The sequence below is a fragment of the Camellia sinensis genome, chromosome 3, assembly GCF_055761805.1.
Source record: "Camellia sinensis isolate YWXY chromosome 3, ASM5576180v1, whole genome shotgun sequence".
Taxonomy (NCBI): Eukaryota; Viridiplantae; Streptophyta; class Magnoliopsida; order Ericales; family Theaceae; genus Camellia; species Camellia sinensis.
The window spans coordinates 74056904-74063278 of NC_138963.1; the positions used below are offsets into that span (position 1 = coordinate 74056904).

A 6375-nucleotide genomic window follows, 5' to 3' on the forward strand; every position below is an offset into this window, starting at 1 on the left:
AAAAGGGTAGTGCGCTGCCTAAGAAAGCCGGACTTAGAGGGGAGGCTAATTTGACTCATTCGACGATCTGGGATCTTACTTGGTTATTGACCATAGGACTCATTAGTGACTTCTCCTTGACTGCAACCAATAGTGTAGTTTTGGGACGTCACATTACAAAACTCACCTAGAGCCTTCAAATACTCATATTTTTGCACAATCTTGATAAACTCTAGCTAATTCTCCAAGTTCTCACTTTCTCTCTCTAAAATGTATTCTCAAATTTTTGCACTCAAGTGAAGAAGAATGAGCTCAAGATTGAGTTTAAAACACATGTACAACTAGGATTAGCTTAATATATTAATTAGAACATTAAGCTAATTAAACATAACTTAATTAATCAAATTGAATCAAATTTTAATCAAACTTTCCAAATGATTCTAAAAATTGCAATTAGTCTATTCATGTAGCTAGTTTTGGTTTCTGATATCATTTAAGCCATCAATGTCGAATTCTGAATAGAAATCGTAACAGATAATTTTGAAAATCAGACAGATATACACAAATTAATCACAAGGCACATACCACAATTAAAAATTAACACATAATTAAATTAATGTAATTATGATATGCGTGTTGGGGTCGTTACAAGTTCAGTCCTGTCGCTTCAACCTCTACAAATTCCTCACTTAGTCTTTGGTATTCTCGTTTGAGTCGTGTATCATTTGATTGTTTATGTTCCTTAGTTTCAAGTGGTCAGTTAAGGTCAATCAAAAGTGATGATGCCAATTGTTTAGCTTGTTAACTTGTCAAACAACCTGCATTGCTATTTAATAATAGTGATTTCGTTTTCTCTACTCCTTTTGATCGTATTTATTCTCTACTCCCATGATTTGTTATATTTGTTGATGATTTCACTAATTAGACTTGGCTCTGTCTCTTGTGTAATCAATTTGAGTTAACACAGATTTACTACAATTTTGCTAGTATGGTTCAAACTAGTCTTGTTCTGTCAAAATATTCTGCTATGATAATGCCAAAACTCATACTTAGGGTTTGGTTGATACTTCTGATGACAAAATTGTAGTTGGATGCAAGTGTGTCTATAAAATTAAAACTCGCTTTAATAGATCTATTGAGCAATATAAAGCTCATCATGTTGCTAAGGGCCTTACATAGGAGTATGGTGTTGACTGTAAGGAGAAATTTGCTCCCATTGCACATCTTACTTTGGTTTGTAGTCTTCTTGTTGTAGCTGTCATTCACAAGTGGCAATTGTATCAAGTGGATGCCAAAAATGCATTTATTAATGATAATAGAAGAAGTCTACATACAATCTCTTTCAAGGTATGCCCATTGACCACATCACGTCTATAAGCTTCGACGTGCTCTGTATGGTCCCAGACACCTTGAGCATGGCAAGTCCATGTGATTATATTCTTTTTGTTTGCAAGACCGAGCATGGTACCATTCTTATATTTTTGGTGGATGATATAACTATTTACTGGAACTGCTGGTAGAATTTCTAGTTTTAGACAGTTTCTCAGCAACAAATTTGTGTTAGTGTATATTGTATATTCTACAACATTTTAGATCATGAAAGTGGCTCCAAAGAGGGACACAACTCTCCTACTATGCCTTGACCCCGACATCTATTGATAGTGGGTGCTCTTTGTCTTTGGGTGCTAAGTAATTGGCAGCAAATTTCGAGCAAGGATCCTCAAGAGTTTTTTTTTCCTAAAGTTTCTTAGAGTGGTGTGTTATATGGTTGAGATTTAATGACAAGTCACATCAATTTTTTAGCATTAAATCTCGCCCATACAATATACCACTTTAGAAAACTTTAGGAAAAAAAAATTCTAAAGGATCCTTGGTGGCAAATTTCTCCAACTTCCATCATAATCCTTTTAATCACATACACACACAAACCCAAATAGAACAAAAAACTTATTCCAAACTTACGAATTATTCTTTCAGATCCATAGATTTACAGTACATCAGTGAAATTGAAATCACATTACCCCAAGTTTTTGCCAAAACTACAAGCAAAAACGAAGGAATAATGCTAGGTATCATGAAAAAAATATCATGAAGATGATCATGAAATATTCTTCACCTTTGAATTACACATATAATAAAATACTACATACTAATTAAAGGGTGCAAAATATTTATGATGCATTTCATGATATGTTTTTCATGATTCCTAATATTATTCAAAACGAAGAAGATGAAATTTAAAACGATCTCGGTTTCATCACAATAGTTGAATGCTTCAAAATGTGCATGCTGAACTGCCCTCCCTTCTCAGCAGTATCAATCTTCGACTGTCCACGAGGCAGCAACAGCTCAAAATTCTGCACCAACCGCCCCAAAGTAATACCCAGAATCGGCAGAGCAAGTATCATCCCTAGGCAGGCAGCTCCTCCTACCAACACCGAACGGAAGGTACCGGAAGTCATTTCCATTGACCTCAACCTTAGCCTCCTCTTCCAAGAGCCTCTCGGGCCTAAACTCTTCTGGTTTCTTCCGGCTTTCTGGTTGTTGGCGAGCCACCACGCGTTAACCAAGATTTTGCTCTCGGCCGGGATGTCATAGCTGCCCAGCTTGGCATCGTGGAGGTTCATGTGAGGGACTAGGAGAGGGATTGCCATGCGGAGGCGGAGAGTCTCTTTGACTACGGCTTGGAGGTATGGGAGCTTGTTGTGAGTGTCCGGCTCGGTGATTTGGGTGCCGGGGCCGAGCATGGCATCGAGTTCTTGCCGGAGCTTTTTCTGGATTTGTGGATGGTTGACGAGTTCTGCAATGCCCCATTCTATGGACCACAGTGTTGTTTCAATTGCTGTTTCATGGAAGACATTTTGGCACATTAGTCTTGTAAGAAAAATGCAAAACATGGAGATTTTTTATACGAAAATATCACACAGAATGATGTAACAATGACATTTATGCAATTATAATTTATGATGATGTTTTTTTAATTTCTAATTAATGGTTTTAAATGAGCCATATCATTCTAATAAAACACTCTTCTTGAATAAAAATGATTAACTAAAATAGTTCAATAAGTTCAAAATAGTAAATTAGCTGGTTAATAAAAATAAATCTTTTGTAATATTATACTCGTTTTTTTATCAATATTTTTATATAATGAGTCTCATTTGTATTAATGTAGGTTTATTATCTTTGTGCCTAGTTATTAAAAAAAAAACATAGTCAAATGTGTGACATTTTCCTAAATTTGTTGGATAGTTAGGTGACTTGGTTGAAAATCCACTTTCAATGATTTTCCATTTTAAATGATTAATTCCACAATGCTTTTTACCTAATCTAATTTGTTGACATATATGATGTTGTGCCGACCAACCAACCATAATTTTTCGGTTTCAATTCATATTCACTCAGTTCAAAAAAAAAATAAAAATAAAATAAAATCATATTCACTCATTTTTTAAATTATATTTTTAAGATTTTTATATTTTAAAATTTTCACATAATTTAACGACCATAAATATATTAAAACAATGAAACAAAGAATTCTTAGACAGTAGGGGTAAGCAGCGGATATACCGATCCACCAAAACTGATCGAACCAAACTGATCCGATCCACCGCATTTTAGACGGATGCGTGATGACGAGCGGACGGTTGTAGATTGATTTTCTCCAATCCGCCAATTTGGCAGACGGATGGCGGATTTGAGATTCCTTTGGCCGCAACCGAACCGCCAAACCGTAAGCACTCCTATTAATTTATAAAACTTTGTATTTTCAATTTGTTTAAATATTTTGTTTGTATTTTCAATTGAAAAAGAGTTTAAATATTTTGTTGAAAAAAAGTTTTCAACTTGAATATATTTTTTGAATTGAAAAAAATAAACGTATTATTTATCTATATTTTTTAGTTTTAAATCTAACTCTAAAAATAGAAAATATGATATATACTGGTTAGTTTTTGTTTTCAAAACATATATAGATGTAACAATACAGAGACATATAATCTCTACTATTGCTTTGTAACCACAGATTGTAATACTATATGTGGATGAATCATGCTGTGATTGTAATATGTGGATGAGGCATGTAGTGATTGTAATATTCTAAAGTTTCAAACTTTCTTTCTTTGGATGAGATATACAGTGATTGTAATATTTTTTTAAGTTATTGACTGTAATACTTTTTTTTTTTTTTTTTGAGGAAGTGCATAAGTTGAATTATGTTGAAAATTTATAAAATTTTAAAAAGTCAAACCGATTCGCATCCATTCGTCAAACCGTGAATCCACTCAATCCACATCCGTCGGATTGGCGGACGGATGCGGATTCATTTTTTTCAGTCCGTTAATTTAACAGACAGATGGCGGATTAGAGGTTCCGTAACCACAACCAACCCGCGTCCACCCCTATTAGAGAGATGATATGATGCTTAACCCCTATTATCTCCGCGATCTTATTCAAAATAAATGTCTCTTTTTATTCTGTCATTCACAACTACACAATGAAAATATTTTATTAAAAATAAACTTTTCTGATTATAGATATATGGGACCAGTGGCGGAGCCCCATGGTGCCTATGGTGGTCACGTGTCCCATGGAATTTTTTTTTTTTTTTTACATATATATATATATAAATAAAATCTTAAACAAAACTAATATTTAGAATAAAATGTCAAAGACATTTTTAAATTTATGAAAATAATAATGATTGTTTTATTAAAAATGTAGTGACTACAACAAATTATATTTTTATGTATGAAAATTTTGTGAAAAAATCTCAATATAAAGGTAATATCTATTATTATTGATATGTAAATATAATTAATCTCACCATATATATGTAAAAATTATTAGAGTGTTAGTTATATTTGCATGTGGAGTTCACCCTTCATATGTTACTTTACTATTGGTTGGTGATAGATCATATATCAACAATGACGTGATATCACTATTATATGAAATTTTTACTCAAATTTTGTAAAAATTTGATTTATCTTACCATTATATAATTTATTTTACGACTTAAATATATGACATTTTTACATTGTCTATGATACACTAGTTACATGCAATACTTTCTTTTCGATCTTACTCAAAATTAATTGTAAAATTTTATGTGAAAATACTTTTGTAACAATTTATTTACTAAGTATTTGTATTTAATATTAATTCAAAAATTATTATTATTTTCTTATTATTGATTATGAAAAAAAATTAAAATTATAATTAATAAATATCCCTCCTGATTTAGTTTCATGACTCCGTCACTGCATGGGACAATGAGACAAATGCCATTTTTCCAAAGTAAAAAAATTCAATGGACACTAAAAGTGTTTGGAGAAGAGTGAATATTAAAGCAGTGTTTAAATCTTAAATGCGTGAAATGCGTGTGGAGTATGATTCCAAATAATGATAATAATGGACAATATCAATTAATACATCGGTAATTATTATTTTGGTTCACCGTTGGATCTCACCAATACAATCTCCTATAGTTTTCGTTACTAAGGTTTTTTTTTTTTTTTTTTAGTCATGCTAGGATTAATTTATTTGGGATCTATAATATTTTCTTTTTTTATTTATTGAATAAAAATATTGATTGGCCAAAATCCCGTTACATAACGGTATATAGTATATCTAACAATCAATATTTAACCTGACTATGAAGAAAAATAAAATTGACAGAATTGTAAAAAGTGAAAAAAAAAGGGTTGTATTTTATTCATTTTTATTTTTTGGCTATAAATTTATATATAAATCTAAGGTTTAAATACCACCGCGTCAGTGAAATTCAACTTTCTTAGACTTTATTCACCCAAAAAAAAAAAACTTTCTTAGACTCCAAATTGCAAATTAATACTTGCCTACTAATCGGTTCAGGCCATAGTGCAAAACAAAGGCAAATAATAATTAAAAAAAATAAACACTGGTTGAATTAGCCTATTAACACACTCTTTTGACATGAAAAAGAAGGGAAAATAAAATTAATTACTTGCAAATTGCAATGTTTAAATATTTCTCCATCTATAAAGAAAAGAAAGAGTTGAATACATCCTAATATAGTAATTTTGTTTTTTGTTTTTTTGTTTTTTTTTATTAGAAGAAAATCCATTAAAGAAAGCTAAATCAGCACTTACAGAGACCATATCCAAAAACAGAGTTTACACCAAACAAAGCAAAAACAGTACAATAAGCATTGTAGACACTTAAATTTTCACGTGTTGATCACCATCTGATTAATCAAGGCAAATAAATTTTCTTGATTAATCAAAATTAAGATGGTTAAAATTTTCAAATGGAAGTGGGTCCAACTAAATTTTTTTTTAATTATTTTTTTAATTAATTTTTTTTCAATTATAATGTGTTATCCCATTATCATAAATAGTAAAAATAAATATAAAT

General features: G+C 31.2%; 1 pseudogene across 1 annotated transcript; it reads right to left on the reverse strand.

The window, feature by feature from the left end:
• Positions 1-1913: 1913 nt before the first annotated feature.
• Positions 1914-2902, reverse strand: LOC114279395 (trans-cinnamate 4-monooxygenase pseudogene; annotated as a pseudogene). The gene has a single exon (XR_014364151.1). The product of XR_014364151.1 is annotated as a trans-cinnamate 4-monooxygenase pseudogene (transcript).
• Between the last annotated feature and the right edge of the window lie 3473 nt (positions 2903-6375).